Below are 18,013 nucleotides of genomic sequence, written 5' to 3'. Positions count from 1 at the left end.
GCTAGTGCTACCCATCCCCCCACTCCCTGCATCCTTCTCATAATAATCATTTTTGCAGTTGGAACTCCATGACTTCAAAAAAGGTTTGGTCCCCAAATAATCATACTGAGCCTTCACCCAAGCTAAGTATAAATAAACACAGGACGTTTGCCAAAATCCCACATGCTTTTATTACCAAGCCACCTTTATATATATATATATGCTGCATTCTTCCAATTAACAATTTGAAACTTGCACACAACAAAATAGGCCAGGCCCACATATATTTATGTAAAACATAACCATGTCACCATCCATAAATAAAATATAGATTACAACGAAAGGTAGCAAAATATCATAATTTACCATTATCAACTATTTACATTCAACTGATTTACATTTAAATTATGTAAACATGGAGTTGGGACATTATCCAAATGATTACCACATTTGAACTGTTTGGATAACATGAGAATGAATCAGCAAAGGATAGAAGCCTAAAACAAATACAAAATATACATCTTACACTTTACTTGCATCCCATTTTGTACATCACAGCAGTGGTCGGTAGAATAGACTAACAAAATATCTGTCTAACATTTACAATCAACTTCTCCCAGATATGAGAACAGTCAAAAACAGGCTACAACATCCTCCTTTGCACTTTTGATGAACTGTTCAACCAACATCCAAGTCAACTCCTAATTTTTAAAGCAGAACCAGCCCATGTGGTTTGACCAAAGTTTATTCTCTGCTATAGAAGACAAATAGCTTAAGAGTACCAAGGCCACCATGTCAGACATGAGGCCATCCAAGCCTAAGAAATCATCAGTTAGAATAGTTGCAATAGCCATTCTACTTCCTTGAATAATAGGTCCTTTCTATACCAGAATGGCTTTAGATCCAGCTGAATGTATCAAATTCTGGATTACAATGGAACATGCCCTGAACCTGCTGCCCTACAAGAAATTAAATGTGTGGAGTAATACGGAAACCGACTTGTAAGCTACATTACAGCTAGGTGTTTTCCATCATTTATGAATTAACGCCTTCATTCTCTGTCTCCTGTCATTACAGGGTAAGACCTGTCTTCAAAAGATAGTGTACCCAACCTACATGCATGAGTTAAAATGCGTGTTATAGATCTTTTGCCACACTTCTTGAATTTTGTTGCACCATTTGTCAGCATTCCCGCACGGATCCATCAGATAGTATGTTCTGTTAGGCTGCAAAGAGGAGGATAGGTCACTGTTACTGATAGTTTTATAAAGTGAGTTTTGTTAGCTAAGGGTGAGCTATTAATTGCAATAGACTAATTCATTACTGTATGAACAAAGAAGGTCTTGAAGTTCTTGGCCTCTGGGCGCAGTGCGGGGGACCAGGGGATCTCTCCTTTCAAAACCTTGTTAACTGGGTCCACATAGTAAAGGTGTGGTCCCTCAGTCAACAATAGCTGGCGCCGACGTGCAAACAGCCCCTGTAAAAGCAGAGAACGATTCTCAGACATAAAAAATAAATCCCTTGCCCGTAGGTAAAGTCAGTATGGTTCAAGATGTCCCAAATTGATTCCTGGCAGCAATTGCAAACAACTGCCAGAGGAGGGCAGTATGTTGCTTTAGTGTTGGAAGAGTACAGTATCAAGACATTCACTCCTCCCCTTCAAACTGAAAAATAGAACATTACTGTACAGTAATTTAGGATGACATAAATCCTTACCTTCCTTTTGTCCACTGGTCCCATCTTGAGGATCAAATTATTCTCCACGAACTGATTCCTTAATACATAAAAAAGTTAATTCCCCAAATCTTTCTTGATACAGTTCACAGTATATCATGTTATTGTTGGCGTTGTATTGTCTTTAGGTAAAGTGCTTCATGTTTACAAGATATCAAACATAGAATTGTGTAAATATTGTAAGTAAACATAGGAATCCCAACAGATGAGCAAGAGATCATCAACTACAGTATGTGTCAATATTATGGTAAGATAATATTGACAGTTAATCAGTCTTCTGACACTCTGTCCACAAAAACATGTTTTGCTCGCAAGGACATCGCTGCAGGCCTACCAGGGGTTTCTGCTTGTCTGCTTCTCAAGCAGTAGCCGCTTCACCTCAGTGGAAAACTGCAGGTCCAGCTCAAAGGAGTTGTTGTCCAGGTCATGAATGTACTGCTCGATGTTGCTGTTGGGCCTTTGTGCGGGGTTGGAGTTGGGGATGGGACTGGGGTTGGCCACAAACAGTGGTTGAATGGAGCTGGACTGGACAACCTGCATGTTGCTGAACTGGCTGAGGAGGTCATCATACTGTGGATGGAACCACATCATGATCAGGGAGTTTACAGATTACAAAACAAGGACAAGCCAATTTGACATATTGAGGAAACAATATGTCAACGAGGATTTGTGTCAACCTTTAATCATAATATGTCAAGAGGGAAAAACCTACGTTTCCATAATAGTCCTCATCATCCTCAGCCATGGCTGGCAGGTAGGGGGTGAGTTTGGGGGGTGTCTGTAGGTGAAGGTTCTCCCATGTGACGGCCTCAAAGAAAAAATGGGCTCTGAGAGGGTTGTACCCACCCATCTCCTCACAACCTAATCGGTTGGAGGGATCCAAGCACTACCACAAAAATAAAGCAATGCTTAGTTAATAATGACACTCATTGGGTCTTAGTATGGAACAACATCCGAATTTATTTTAATAATTCATATGATTAGACTCACTAGAAGCTGTTCCACTAGATCCTTCGCATTAGGAAAGAACTTATCAGGAAATTCATACTCCAGTTTAATAATCTTCTGGAATTTCAGGTAGTCATTCCTGGTGAGCAAATAACATCATCAACCACATGGACAGACAGAAGATCATATGAGAGTGCAAGGCACATTTTAGAACTTGTGTCATATTGATGTCTTCTTTGGGGCTTGATTGCCTGGAAGTGGCAGATGCATACAGTATACACAACTGTCACTGTACTTGGCTTTGAAAGTGCTTTGAGGTAAATGTGTTAGTTTATAGTTGAACCATGAAGCTGCTGCCATGTGACAGAGTGACTGGGGTTTCTTCAAGCCTCCAGGCACTCAATACACAAACAAGTCATAAACAACACAGCCATAACTTCCTGTTATTTCACACAGTGTTTTTAGACAGCGATAACAAATAGACTAAATCTTTTACCAAATCACAAAGTGCGCTTCTGCAAAGCCCCTGACAATGACGCTTCGCAAATATTTTACCTGAATAAAAGGAAAATAATAATGTATGATACGCAACTTACCCAGCTCTAAATGGCGGTAATCCTGCTACCAACTGGTAGATGATACAGCCTAAACCCCAAAGGTCAGAGCTAAAAGACACCAGAAAACATGACAGATTCAGTTAACTTCTTTCAGTGTTGGGTTTTATCATAGTGATGTAAACATGGCCAGAAATACCCAAGTCTTGTTCCCAGCTGCATAAAGCATGGCAAGCGAGACTAGAAGTGATACAGTAACAGAGAACTACACGGATAACTTGAATATTGGATTCAAATCAGGGTACTGAATGAATTCGAGTCAAACTACCTTTTGCAGGCAGATTTCTGAGTCAGTAGCTCTGGAGAAACATACTCAGCTGTTCCAACAAAGGAATTTGCTCTGTCTGCAAAAGAAAACAATCATATGAACTATAAGTATGGACAAATTATTCACATGACACATTTGGTACCTTCACTGAAGATGTCTTGAGTCAATTATGCTTAAAATGGCACTATTGACTCATACCTATTAAAATGATATTCTGAGCACTGTATAACTAGCAATTTGCTTCCATATCTATGAAGTCCACAGAGACCATTGTGCATGTCCCTATAAATAACAAAAACACTTTTCTGTTAGCCTTTAGAGAGGTATAGATAGATAAGTTAACCGCAATACGATAAGGGGTAAACAAACCAATGTACTGTACTTTTAGTCTATCAACAAACTGGAGGAAAATTACACAAAGACAAAGCAATATGTGTTAAATTACTTTGTGTACTATCTGATGAGAGTTGTTTTGCAGTTCCAAAGTCTGTTATTTGAATGTGCATGTCCTCATTCAGTAAAATATTCTCTGGTTTGAGGTCCCTGTAAAGAAAAAGCCACACCATTTAAATCAAATAAAAAATTCAAATAAAATTCATATCATGACATTTTAACAAACCTAACGCAGTGGTAAATCTAAGCGCTGGCGATAGCACTATAGGTTCAGGGGTGTGTCAGAAATATTTTTTGCTATTTTCACAGCCGGAATTATAACTAAAATAGCTGGCAGTGGCGCAAAAGGGCTGGGTTTTGATGAATGAACAAGTTGTAGGTGTGACGAGGGCTTGGCCACTCACTGGCCAATCAATGCGTTCCATGGCTTAATACTGCATGCGTTTGTCTCAAGTTCTGTTAGTTATTGATAGTCTTTGCATTGTCATCATTTCCAATTTGGCTGGAGGCACAGCATATTCTTTCGTCCTGGTCCCTTTTGGATTGAGACTAAAGTTTATTAAATAACATAGGCTATTGAGCAGACTCGTTACTGTAGCCTATGTTTGGAGTGTTGGAAGTCAACATTGTTGGAAGTCAACAGTGAGCCTAGCCTAGCTTATATGTCTTTATGCTTCAAACTTTTCCTTAATAAAAAAAATACTAGGCTCCTGTAAATTGTATTGTATGTGTGAGGCACGTCCTCAATAAGCGAAATATAGCTTAGGCCTACCGTTGATACTGCATAGGACATAGGACTGAATCATTGCACTGCATAGGACTGAATCATTGAAATATGTTTGGAGGAGTGCGTCTTTGGTAACCAGATGAGAGGCGCTCTTTGGAGCTGGGGATCGATACTTGAACAAGTGAAATTAAGTACCCAGGTAGGCATATGTGTGTATGTTTTAGGATGTGCAGTATATTTTCAATTCAAGTGGCTTTACCCCTAACATTTGCACGTCTATACAAAATACTAGGCTCCTGTCGATTGTATCGTTACATATGTGCTAGGCAGATTCTCAATTTTTTTTATATAGTATGCAAGTATGTGAATTGTGAATAATGAAAAAGCAGAGGGCAAAAACCTCAAATGTTTACTCAGCGCAAGCGAGCTGATGTTAGACAGGTAAATTGCAGAACCTGGCATTAGGTCTGGAAAACGGCAGTGTGCCAGTTTTTACATGACGAAATTGCAAACTAACGTGCGTTTGACACTTGCGCCTCCTTAGCGGCAGCTGAAAATAGAACCCACAATTTCTAATCAAGGAACATTATAAAACTTCCATAAAAAATTATACAAAAATATCAAATAAATTCATGTTTATGTCAAACTTAATAATACATAGTGAAATTGGTCTTACCTGTGAATTATGCCTTTAGAATGCAAATACTGTAATGCGCATACTATTTCAGCAGAGTAGAATCTAGTGCACGCCTCATCGAATGAACCTATTTTGCGAATGTATTTCAGTAATTCCCCATTTCTTGCATAGCTTATGCCAAAATCTAACAGGAGGCAGTTAAGGATAATGGTACTAAGATCACAAAATAGATGAGACCAGATATTATTATGTAGAAGTCTTGAAGTAGCCCATGTTCTGATTATTTCAAAGGATACACAACCTTTTCACATCTTGAAATGTGAAGTAGAGCTTGACGATAAATGGATGGTCTAAGCTTGACATGATATCCCTCTCTCGTGTCACGCAATGTGCCTTGTTCTCCTTCCGGATGTGCATCTTCTCCAGAATCTTCACTGAAACACAATTCAAACCGATATGCTTCACTCTGTGTTTATGACTGAATCAAATTCCAGTTTCCTCACTTCAAAGAGCATTATTGTTCAGCACAAATGCATTTAAGTTATAAGCAGAATCCAGGACAGTCACTTGAACGCCACTTGAGAATCATCAGCATCATGCAACAGAGAAAACATATTGGTAGTGTCTTACTAGCATATTCCTTCCCTGTGGCCTGTTCTGTTGCCAGCACAACCTGAAACAAGTTTGCAATCAACAAAGATTTTTTTTTAACAATCCATCAACCCTTTACCAACAATAGAAAATAAAAAGTAATTAATATGACTGCAACTGTAATCTGTAAGCCCCACACACAAAATACAACACCATAGAAAATGTATGAGGACTTACTGTTGAATAGGAGCCTTCTCCTAGAATTCGACCAAATTTGAAGTCCTCTGGCTGCTTTCCAAGCTTTGGGGAGGCTTGAGGGCCCTCCATTCTTAGGTGGAGGAACAAACTGATGTCCAGGTGATTCTTACCATAGAAGGTGGAGGGGAGGAATACAGGATGATGCTGGACAGAATAGGTACGGCATCATACCTTAAAGGATGTACAGAGACAGAACAACAACAGTCACATAACAAAAAAAACGAAGCTACACCACACTTTCCCTCCCCTCTCTCACACACACACACACACACACACACACACACACACACACACACACACACACACACACACACACACACACACACACACACACACACACACACACACACACACACAAAGAAAACCACCATACAGTGAGTAACCCACAGCTGATAAACTAGGCGTGCTGCTTCCGCACAGGGAGGGTTCTTGTTTATGTTTTTTTTCACACATGACTACAGGTGTTGTTCCAATTCCTTATAATTACCATTTCATTATTCAAGTAAGACTCCAAGAGAGAAAGGGTCTTTAATATCTGAGATATCTACTGCAGCCCTCATCCTCCACATTCTGTCAAAGATCCCCAAAGCACACACATCCCTGGGTCGCTCCTCTTTTCAGTTCGCTGCAGCTAGCAACTGGAACGAGCTGCAACAAACACTCAAACTGGACAGTTTTATCTCAATCTCTTCATTCAAAGACTCAATATGGACACTCTTACTGACAGTTGTGGCTACTTTGCGTGATCTATTTTTGTCTCTACCATCTTCCCCTTTGTGCTGTTGTCTGTGCCCAAGAATGTTTGTACCCTGTTTTGTGCTGCTACCATATTGTGCTGCTGCCATGTTGTTTTGCTACCACATTGTTGTCATGTTGTGTTGCTACCATGCTGTGTTGTCATGTGTTGCTGCCATGCTTTTTTATTTAACCTTTATTTAACTAGGCAAGTCAGTTAAGAACAAATTCTTATTTACAATGACGGCCTACCAGAAGGCAAAAGGCCTCCTGCGGGGACGGGGGCTGTGATTTAAAATATATTAAATAAAAATATAGGACAAAATACACATCACGACAAGAGACAACACAACACTATATAATGAGAGACCTAAGACAACAACATAGCATGGGGCGGCAGGCAGCCTAGTGGTTAGAGCATTGGGCCAGTAACCGAAAGGTTGCTAGATCGAATCCCCGAGCTGACAAGGTAAAAATCTGTCGTTCTGCCCCTGAACAAGGCACTGTTCCTAGGCTGTCATTTTAAATAAGAATTTGTTCTTAACTGACTTGCCTAGTTAAATAAAGGTTAAATATATACAGTGGGGAGAACAAGTATTTGATACACTGCCGATTTTGCCGATTTTCCTACTTACAAAGCATGTAGAGGTCTGTAATTTTTATCATAGGTACACTTCAACTGTGAGAGACGGAATCTAAAACAAAAATCCCGAAAATCACATTGTATGATTTTTAAGTAATTAATTAGCATTTTATTGCATGACATAAGTATTTGATACATCAGAAAAGCAGAACTTAATATTTGGTACAGAATCCTTTGTTTGCAATTACAGAGATCATACGTTTCCTGTAGTTCTTGACCAGGTTTGCACACACTGCAGCAGGGATTTTGGCCCACTCCTCCATACAGACCTTCTCCAGATCCTTCAGGTTTCGGGGCTGTCGCTGGGCAATACGGACTTTCAGCTCCCTCCAAAGATTTTCTATTGGGTTCAGGTCTGGAGACTGGCTAGGCCACTCCAGGACCTTGAGATACTTCTTACGGAGCCACTCCTTAGTTGCCCTGGCTGTGTGTTTCGGGTCGTTGTCATGCTGGAAGACCCAGCCACGACCCATCATCAATGCTCTTACTGAGGGAAGGAGGTTGTTGGCTAAGATCTCGCAATACATGGCCCCATCCATCCTCCCCTCAATACGGTGCAGTCGTCCTGTCCCCTTTGCAGAAAAGCATCCCCAAAGAATGATGTTTCCACCTCCATGCTTCACGGTTGGGATGGTGTTCTTGGGGTTGTACTCATCCTTCTTCTTCCTCCAAACACGGCGAGTGGAGTTTAGACCAAAAAGCTCTATTTTTGAATCATCAGACCACATGACCTTCTCCCATTCCTCCTCTGGATCATCCAGATGGTCATTGGCAAACTTCAGACGGGCCTGGACATGCGCCTGCTTGAGCAGGGGGACCTTGTGTGCGCTGCAGGATTTTAATCCATGACGGCGTAGTGTGTTACTAATGGTTTTCTTTGAGACTGTGGTCCCAGCTCTCTTCAGGTCATTGACCAGGTCCTGCCGTGTAGTTCTGGGCTGATCCCTCACCTTCCTCATGATCATTGATGCCCCACGAGGTGAGATCTTGCATGGAGCCCCAGACCGAGGGTGATTGACCATCATCTTGAACTTCTTCTATTTTCTTCTATTTTCTAATAATTGCGCCAACAGTTGTTGCCTTCTCACCAAGCTGCTTGCCTATTGTCCTGTAGCCCATCCCAGCCTTGTGCAGGTCTACAATTTTATCCCTGATGTCCTTACACAGCTCTCTGGGCTTGGCCATTGTGGAGAGGTTGGAGTCTGTTTGATTGAGTGTGTGGACAGGTGTCTTTTATACAGGTAACGAGTTCAAACAGGTGCAGTTAATACAGGTAATGAGTGGAGAACAGGAGGGCTTCTTAAAGAAAAACTAACAGGTCTGTGAGAGCCGGAATTCTTACTGGTTGGTAGGTGATCAAATACTTATGTCATGCAATAAAATGCAAATGAATTACTTAAAAATCATACAATGTGATTTTCTGGATTTTTGTTTTAGATTCCGTCTCTCACAGTTGAAGTGTACCTATGATAAAAATTACAGACCTCTACATGCTTTGTAAGTAGGAAAACCTGCAAAATCGGCAGTGTATCAAATACTTGTTCTCCCCACTGTATGTATTTTTTAAACATTAATAGCTGTTGTTTATCTTATAGAATATTGTCCTGGGACAATCATGAAATTATGGTAGCAAGTACCTTTCATTAATTACTTTTATTAGACTAAGTGATCGTCGACTTAAGCTACAACAGAAAACACAAGGTTTAGAGACACTGGTGAATGAGTCCATTGAGAGAAGCAACCATCAAAACAATAGAAACACAAGCAGCATGGCGCCCAGCCCTAGCAGCACCTATCCAGTTTTGTGTAGGGCAGGGTTCCCCAACTGGCGGCCCACGGGCCGAATTTGGCCTGCATTTCATTTTATTTGCCCCCCCAAGTTTACTGAGCAACCCCCCCCCCCAAAATATATATATTTAATTGTTGGACATAAAAGACTAATAACAGCAAATCAGCTCCAAGTGATTTTTAATTTTGGAAAACTGTTCCAAAGTATTCCCCCCCATAATAGAGATACTGTATATTTGATCATATACAAAATGTAAGCAATGTTTGAAATGATAACGTTTTATTGAAATATACAGTACCAGTCAAAAGTTTGGGCACACCTACTCATTCAAGAGTTTCTTTATTTATACTATTTTCTACATTGTAGAATAATAGTCAAGTATGAAATGTTTATTTAAATGTTTTACAATTTAACCTTTATTTAACTAGGCAAGTCAGTTAAGAACAAATGTTTATTTACAATGACGGCCTACACCGTGATACAGCCTGGAATCGAACCAGGGTGTCTGTAGTGACGCCTCAAGCACTGAGATGCAGTACCTTAGACCGCTGTGCCACTCGGGAGCCCGGTTATTTGTGTTATTTGTGGAAATAACACATATGGAATCATGTAGTAACCAAAAACGTGTTAAACAAATTTATATTTTTCAAAGTAGCCACCCTTTGCCTTGATGACAGCTTTGCACACTCTTGACAATCTCTCAACCAGCTTCATGAGATAGTCACCTGGAATTCATTTCAATTAACAGGTGTGCCTTGTTAAAAGTTCATTTCTGGAATTTCTTTCCTTCTTAATGCATTTGAGCCAATCAGTTGTGTTGTGACAAGGTAGGGGTGGTATACAGAAGATAGCCCTATTTGGTAAAAGAACAAGTTCATATTATATCAAGAACAGCTCAAATAAGCAAAGAGAAATTACAGTCCATCATTACTTTAAGACATGAAGGTCAGTCAATGCGGAACATTTCAAGAACTTAAAAAAAAAAACCCCATCAAGCTCTATGATGAAAATGGCTCTCATGAGGACCGCCACAGGAAAGAAAGACCCAGAGTTACCTCTGCTGCAGAGGATAAGTTCATTAGAGTTAACTGCACCTCAGATTGCAAGCCAAATAAATGCTTCTCAGAGTTCAAGTAACAGACACATCTCAACATCGACTGTTCAGAGGAGACTGCGTGAATTAGGCCTTCATGGTCGAATTGCTACAAAGAAACCCCTACTGAAGGACACCAATAAGAAGAAGACTTGCTTGGGCCAAGAAACACAAGCAATGAACATTAGACCGGTAGAAATCTGTCCTTTGGTCTGATGAGTCCAAATTTGAGATTTTTGGTTCCAACTGCCGTGTCTTTGTGAGACGCAGAGTAGGTGAATGGATGATCTTCACATGTGTGGTTCCCACTGTGGAGCATGGAGGAGGAGGTGTGATGGTGCTTTGCTGGTGAACTGTCCCTCACTGATTTATTTAGAATTCAAGGCACACTTAACCAGCATGGCTACTACAGCATTCTGCAGCGATATGCCATCCCATCTGGTTTGCGCTTAGTGGGACTATCATTTGTTTTTAAACAGGAAAATGACCTAACACACCTCCAGGATTTGTAAGGGCTATTTGACCAAGAAGGAGAGTGATGGAGTGTTGCATCAGATGACCTGGCCTCCACAATCACCCGACCTCAACCAAAATGAGATGGTTTGGGACAAGTTGGACCACAGAGTGAATGAAAAGCAGCCAACAAGTGCTCAGGATATGTGGGGACTCCTTCAAGATTGTTGGAAAAGTATTCCAGGTGAAGCTGGTTGAGAGAACACCAAGCGTGTCCAAAGCTGTCATCAAGGCAAAGGGTGGCTTACTTTGAAGAATCTCAAAAATTATATTTATTATATTTGTTTAACACTTTTTTGGTTACTACATGATCCCTTATGCATTATTTCATAGATTTGATGTCTTCACTATTATTCTACAATGTAGAAAATAGTAAAAATAAAGACAAAACCTTGAATGAGTAGGTGTGACCAAACTTTTGACTGGTACTGTATATTTGAATAAAACATAATCATTTCAATGTTTGGGCTTCTTGCGGTACATTTTTAGTCTACAAATAATCACATAACAATAATACATTACTGAAAATAAACTCTTTAATCCCACCCCTCAGCCACGCTCAGCCCATCCCACCTATCACCATAGACCACTCGTTTGGTTTCCATGTGCCATATATTTTTCAATTGTGCTGTGATGTTTTACATACATTTTGAACCTTTCTAATAGTATAGTATCTACAGATTGTGAGCCAAAGATGAAAACCTTTCCTACGTATTATTATATTATTTATTGACTGACTGGATAAATAAATCAATTGTGCGCCAGTTTTTACATGACGAAATTGCAAACGAACACTTACTAACATGCTTTGACACTTGCAACTCCTTAGCGCCAGCCGAAAATAGAGCCCACAATTTCTAAACAAGGAACATAAAACTTCCATTAAAAGTTATTCAAAGATACAAAAATATTAAATAAATTCATGTTTATGTCAAACCTAATAATACATAGTGAAATTGGTCTTACCTGTGAATTATATCTTTAGAATGCAAATACTGTAATGCACATACTATTTCAGCAGAGTAGAATCTAGTGCACAAATTATTTGTGACCATCCACTCAAGAAAAAAACAAAAACACAGCCTGTGACTGAATCTAGTTGATAATCCCTGGTGTAGGGTACTTTCCACTACAGACACCTGCCACAGAAGGCAGTGCTCCAACAACACCATGACAAAACTATAAACCACAGAAACCAGAAGGGTATGTCCCTTTGAACATAGAAATGTACAATTTAGAAGAAAACAGCTCTGACTATAAAAACAAAAAAGTTAATAATTAACTGGGACAATCAAAGCCATCTGTCCTAGAGACAGGAAATCATAGCCTACTCTAACCTCCAAAGCAGTAAACTAGCCAATAAAAGTACATTACCTGTGTTCTAGGAAACTTAAACACAAGGTCATGAATCTGTATTTTTAAACAACATTATTTTATGAACAGATTAAGATCATTGTGGTTTCCTGTTGTGACACGTCTTGCCTAGGTGAGAAAGAGAGCTTCCTTAAATGTTTGTGTTCAAGCTTATCCATAGAACCCCACAGTGGAGGTGTCATAATACCCATAAAAGTCACTTAGAAATGTCCTTGTTTTTGAAAATTGTTGAAGGCCGTGAGGCCGATACGTAAGCATATTTAATATCGGTGATACTATCAAGAGCAGTGTGCGGTTTCCTTTTTCCTTCATCTTGTTTAATTGTTGCCATGCACCTGCAATTTAGATTTCTCAGATGTGCGAGTGCCTTTTGAATTTTGAAAATTGTCCATTAAAATAACATCAAATTGATCAGAAATACAATGTAGACATTGTTAATGATGTAAATTACTATTGTCGCTGGAAACGGCAGGTTTTTTATGGAATATCTACATAGGCGTACAGAGGCCTATTATCAGCAACCATCACTCCTGTGTTCCAATGGCACATTGTGTTAGCTAATCCAAGTTTATCATTTTAAAAAGGCTAATTGATCATTAGAAAACCCTTTTGCAATTATGTTAACACAGCTGAAAACTGTTGTTCTTTTAAAGAAGCAATAAATCTGGCCTTCTTTAGACTACTTGAGTATCTGGAGCATCAGCATTGTGGGTTCGATTACATGCTCAAAATGGCCAGAAACAAATAACTTTCTTCTGAAACTCGTCAGTCTATTCTTGTTCTGAGAAATTAAGGCTATTCCATGCGAGAAATTGCCAAGAAACTGAAGATCTCGTACAACGCTTTGTACTACTCCCTTCACAGAACAGCACAAACTGGCCCTAACCAGAATAGAAAGAGGAGTGGGAGGCGAGGCCCTGGTGCACAACTAAGCAAGAGGACAAGTACATTAGAGTGTCTAGTTTGAGAAACAGACACCTCACAAGTCCTCAACTGGCAGCTTCATTAAATAGTATCCGTAAAACACCAGTCTCAACATCAACAGTGAAGAGGCGACTCTGGGATGCTGGCCTTCTAGGCAGAGTTGCAAAGAAAAAGCCATATCTCAGACTGGCCAATAAAAAGAAAATATTAAGATGGGCAAAAGAACACAGACACTGGGCAGAGGAAGATTGGAAAAAAGTGTTACGGACAGACTAATCTAAGTTTTAGGTGTTCGGATCAAAGAACATTTGTGAGACGCAGAAAAAATGAAAAGATGCTGGAGGAGTGCTTGACGCCATCTGTCAAGCATGGTGGATGCAATGTGATGGTCTGGGGGTGCTTTGGTGATGGTAAAGTGGGAGATTTGTACAGGGTAAAAGGGATCTTGAAGAAGGAAGGCTATCACTCCATTTAGCAACGCCATGCCATACCCTGTGGACGGCACTTAATTGTAGCCAATTTCCTCCTACAGCAGGACAATGACCCAAAGCACAGCTCCAAACTATGCAAGAACTATTTAGGGAGGAATCAGTCAGCTGGTATTCTGTCTATAATGGAGCGGTCAGCACAGTCACCAGATCCCAACCCTATTGAGCTGTTGTGGGAGCAGCTTGACCGTATGGTACGTAAGAAGTGCCCATCAAGCCAATCCAACTTGTGGGAGGTGCTTCAGGAAGCATGGGGTGAAATCTCTTCAGATTATCTCAACAAATTGACAACTAGAATGCCAAATTTTGCAAGGCTGTAATTGCTGCAAATGGAGGATTCTTTGATGAAAGCAAAGTTTGAAGGATACAATTATCATTTCAATTCAAAATCATTATTTATAACCTTGTCAACGTCTTGACTATAGTTCCTATTCATTTTGCAACTAATTTCATGTATGTTTTCATGGAAAACAAGGACATTACTAAGTGACCCCAAACTTTTGAACGGTAGTGTATTTTTGGCTCTATTTACTCTCATATTAAAAAATGCTAATTAGCAGCAAAACAAATCCCTGAAAGGTCCTACACGTCATCTCTAGCTGACACCTTTGCTAACAGGTCAATTTAAAACTTGCACAAGACAGTTCACAGAATTGTCAATTTAAAGAAATGTAGCCAATTTATTCATTACTACATTTAACTAACATTAGATAGGTAATCCAGAGATTCTTAACTTCGCCTTTATTCGACAGTCTCGCTCAGATCATCATGGCATTTATAGTTCTTTATGATAGCCACATTAGCAGCTAATTAGCATTTCAATTTTGGGGGGTTAATCCAGGCGAATATATTGATAAAAGTCACCTTGTCCTAGACCTAGAGAGATCGACACGGTTATCAAAACGTCACGCAAAACGTCAACAAAGACCTTATTTTAAGTGTTTCTAAAATCACCTATGGGAAGAATGAATGGTGGAAAAACAATTGGAACCGTTTCTCTGTTTGACCGCTAGGTTTTATGGGTATAATGACTGTGGTACTCTATGACCCTATAATATTACAGCTCTCAGGAGGACTGTAGCCTTCTGTATGTGTGTGGGTAATTGGTGTCCATCAGGAAACTAGATTCAGTAGCGGGCTGTTTTCTTTCTTGTGCGGTTGGTCAGAGGGCCGAGACATAATTACAAACAATTTGTAGACTAAAAATTGACCGCAAGAAGCCCAAACATTGACATTTGTATACGATCAAATACAGTGTATCTTGCTATTATGCGTGGGAAAACTTTGGAACAGATTTCTTAAATTAAAATAACTTGGCGCTGATTTGCTTTTGTTTTAACAGTCTTTCATGTCCAATAATTAAAAAATAAAAACATTTAAAAAAAGTTTTTCATTGCTCAGAAAACTGGGAGGGGGGCAAATAACTGGCCGCCAGTTGGGGAACCCTGGCCTACATCCTCTGTCAAGAGGTCTGACCTGTATGGCACAGTTCGGTGGTAATACCCTAGCAGATAACCAAAACCAACATTATTGCTATGTTAAATTAACAATCCTTCTAGATGTAACATTACAGTAATGTAAAGAGATGGCTGCAGAAGCATAGGCTTAGCCAGATTTAGCCGACTAAACTCAACGATTTATGATCTATTTGAGCCCCGACTAACGTTAGCGTGGGCAGACTGCAGCTCCGACGTCACATAAAATAACGTTTTTATTTAAAAAAAAAAAATACGGATTTCAGCACCCAAAGAATAGCCCGCATGTACACAGGACAATATCATTTGTAAATGCGGACTATTCTTTGGGTGCTGAAATCCGTAGTATTAAAAAATAAAAATAAAAAATGACCTCGGAACTCCAGTCCGCCCACAACTAGACGAAGATCAACTCCATCATCGTTGAGTTTAGTCGGCTAGGGCTGCCACAGTTTGAAAAGTGTTGGTCTGTCAATCAATATAAATTAGACATCTTTGCAAGCCAAATTTAAGAAGACATCTGCACACACGGATGTGCTAAGGTAGCAATATAGCTAACGTTAGCTAGTACCAGTGCTAGCTGCTGACTGTGTTAGACCCAACACCGAACATGAAAGTGAATCTTACCCGCACAACGCTAAGCTGCCTAGGTAACGTTAGTAGTATAAGGTCACCATTGCCTGACTTTCACCATTCCCACAACTAACTGACAGTTAATGCAACACAGGCAGATACTCACTATCTGGCCAGTGGTTGCTTGCTGACATGGATGGAAGTCCTCAAGCAAGCTAGCTACGTACTGAGTTAATTTCTGAAACGTGACGTCATATCACAACAACACATTTTACTCTCGTTCATTTGTAGCACACGCGTATGTTTTGAAATTGCACAAAGAATGAAAGATGAAACAAGTTTAAGACCATTGGTGGGCTATACATATATATTGTTGCAATTGCCTCTACTGATAACTATAGTTTACTCGTCCACTGTTTTGCGAAATAGAAAACGATACATATAAACCATACCAATGTATTATTTTATTTACAATAGCGAACAAGTATGTAATACAAGACAAATTAAAGGACATAGTAATTACAGGATTATTAAACTACTTTCAAAATATTACATATAGCTGAAATTGTCATCCAAGAAACTGCACCTCGCCGATTTCCCCTATAGATAGTAGCAAGTGTTGAGTCGCAGCATCCTCTGGTGGTTAACTCACATACCGAAGGATCAATGGCTCTAGTGGTGCCATCAGTGCAGACAAATTATGAAATGAACTGGTCCAAAATAGCTATTTAAGCTATCACACAATTGACATAGTAATTTAAAAATCTACATGATTTCAAACAGACAAAACACATTTCATTACAGTATAGTATACACAATTCTACATCAGAATTACAAATAAGAAACTGCAAATGATCGTAAGACAACATTATGTCATTTAGGCAATTATAAAGACTATAACACCCCTTGTTCAGTAAATTTTCACAACCCAAGAGGTAGGCCGTCTGTGTCCTATTGGCATATGATGTAACATTTGGTAACTTCACTCAGTTGCACAGGTTTCCTCCTTACCTGGTCTCTCTATGCAATAACTCTTCAAGGGATGAGTAGAGACCTCTTTGGGCACAACAGTGGGGATAAAACCTTTCGAGGTTTTGTGTAGGATACAGTAATCAGTACAGGTGGATTCTGGCTGACTTGTTACAGGACTATTAGGCAAGCTGCTGTCAGGGCTGAGTGTTATGTCCTCGCATCCAGAGTCCCCCTCGCAGGCGACCGAAGGGTCCTGAGAGAAAGAGGTGACCATTGCTCCAAACTGGAGCTCTAGGGGAGAGCAGGGCAGCTGGGTGTAAGGGACCATTTCCATTTGGACTGTGACTGCAGACCCAGTCCATCACCGAGGAACCAACATCGGGAGTGTGAACTTGTGCTAGGTGATATGGTGTTGTAGCTGAGCAGTCCTGGTCCTCTGCTATAGGTTTGGCCTCAATAATCAAAGTATGGATGGTCAGGAACTCTTCTGTTTTGTATGTTGGTATCAGATTGCACTCTGACTCAAGCCAGTCCTATAGAGAAAAAAATATTAAAATATAAACTTTATCCCAGGGATCATTTTGAAGATGAGGACCCCTTTGCGGAAATAATTAATTAATTAGTAGACTTTACCTGGAAATGTTTGTTATAATCTTTGTAGAGAGGTTGGAAAAAAGGGGCTGGGCTTGGCACATCATAGAAAGTTGTTATCTTCATTCTATGGCACAAATTATTATAAATGATTTGTGTTTGTGTGCTTCCAAATCAGCCTCGCTCTCTCATGACACAATTTTTAAGTATTTGTAAGGGTTTCTGAAGAAGACCAGTTACCTTATAGTGGGGTTGTAAAATACAAACAACAGAACTCCAGCAATCACACAAACTGGAAATACAAATTTGCTGAGGACAAGGACCATAGTTGGTTCTGCTGAAGGAGAAACATAGTATATGCATCAATGGCTGTGTTTATAGAAGCAGCCAAATTCTGATATTTTTTCCACTAATTGGTCTGTCTAAACGTAGCCTAAATGGTTTCTCCATAGCATATTTTGGGACAATAACAAAGAGGAGATAGGTAAGAGTGGTATATGATTTAACTCTCCAAAGCAGATCTCTCTCACCTTCCTTTGCATCAGTCCTCAATTGCACCAATGCACTCCACGGACTCCACTGTCCTTTATATTCAGAGGACTTATATAGCTCAGATCTCACTTTCAGAACATATGTGGTATCTGGCTTAAGTCCAGATCTATCAATTAACAGAGATGTGTTTTGAGGGGACACA

The 18,013-nt window shown here is 39.8% G+C and overlaps 1 pseudogene; it reads right to left on the bottom strand.

The window, feature by feature from the left end:
- Positions 1-146: 146 nt before the first annotated feature.
- On the bottom strand, positions 147-11,742 carry LOC139565459 (3-phosphoinositide-dependent protein kinase 1-like; annotated as a pseudogene).
- Between the last annotated feature and the right edge of the window lie 6,271 nt (positions 11,743-18,013).

This window comes from Salvelinus alpinus, chromosome 36, assembly GCF_045679555.1.
Source record: "Salvelinus alpinus chromosome 36, SLU_Salpinus.1, whole genome shotgun sequence".
In the NCBI taxonomy this organism is placed as follows: Eukaryota; Metazoa; Chordata; class Actinopteri; order Salmoniformes; family Salmonidae; genus Salvelinus; species Salvelinus alpinus.
Note: the sequence above shows the minus strand (reverse complement) of the source record. Positions and strands in the feature narration are given on the sequence as shown.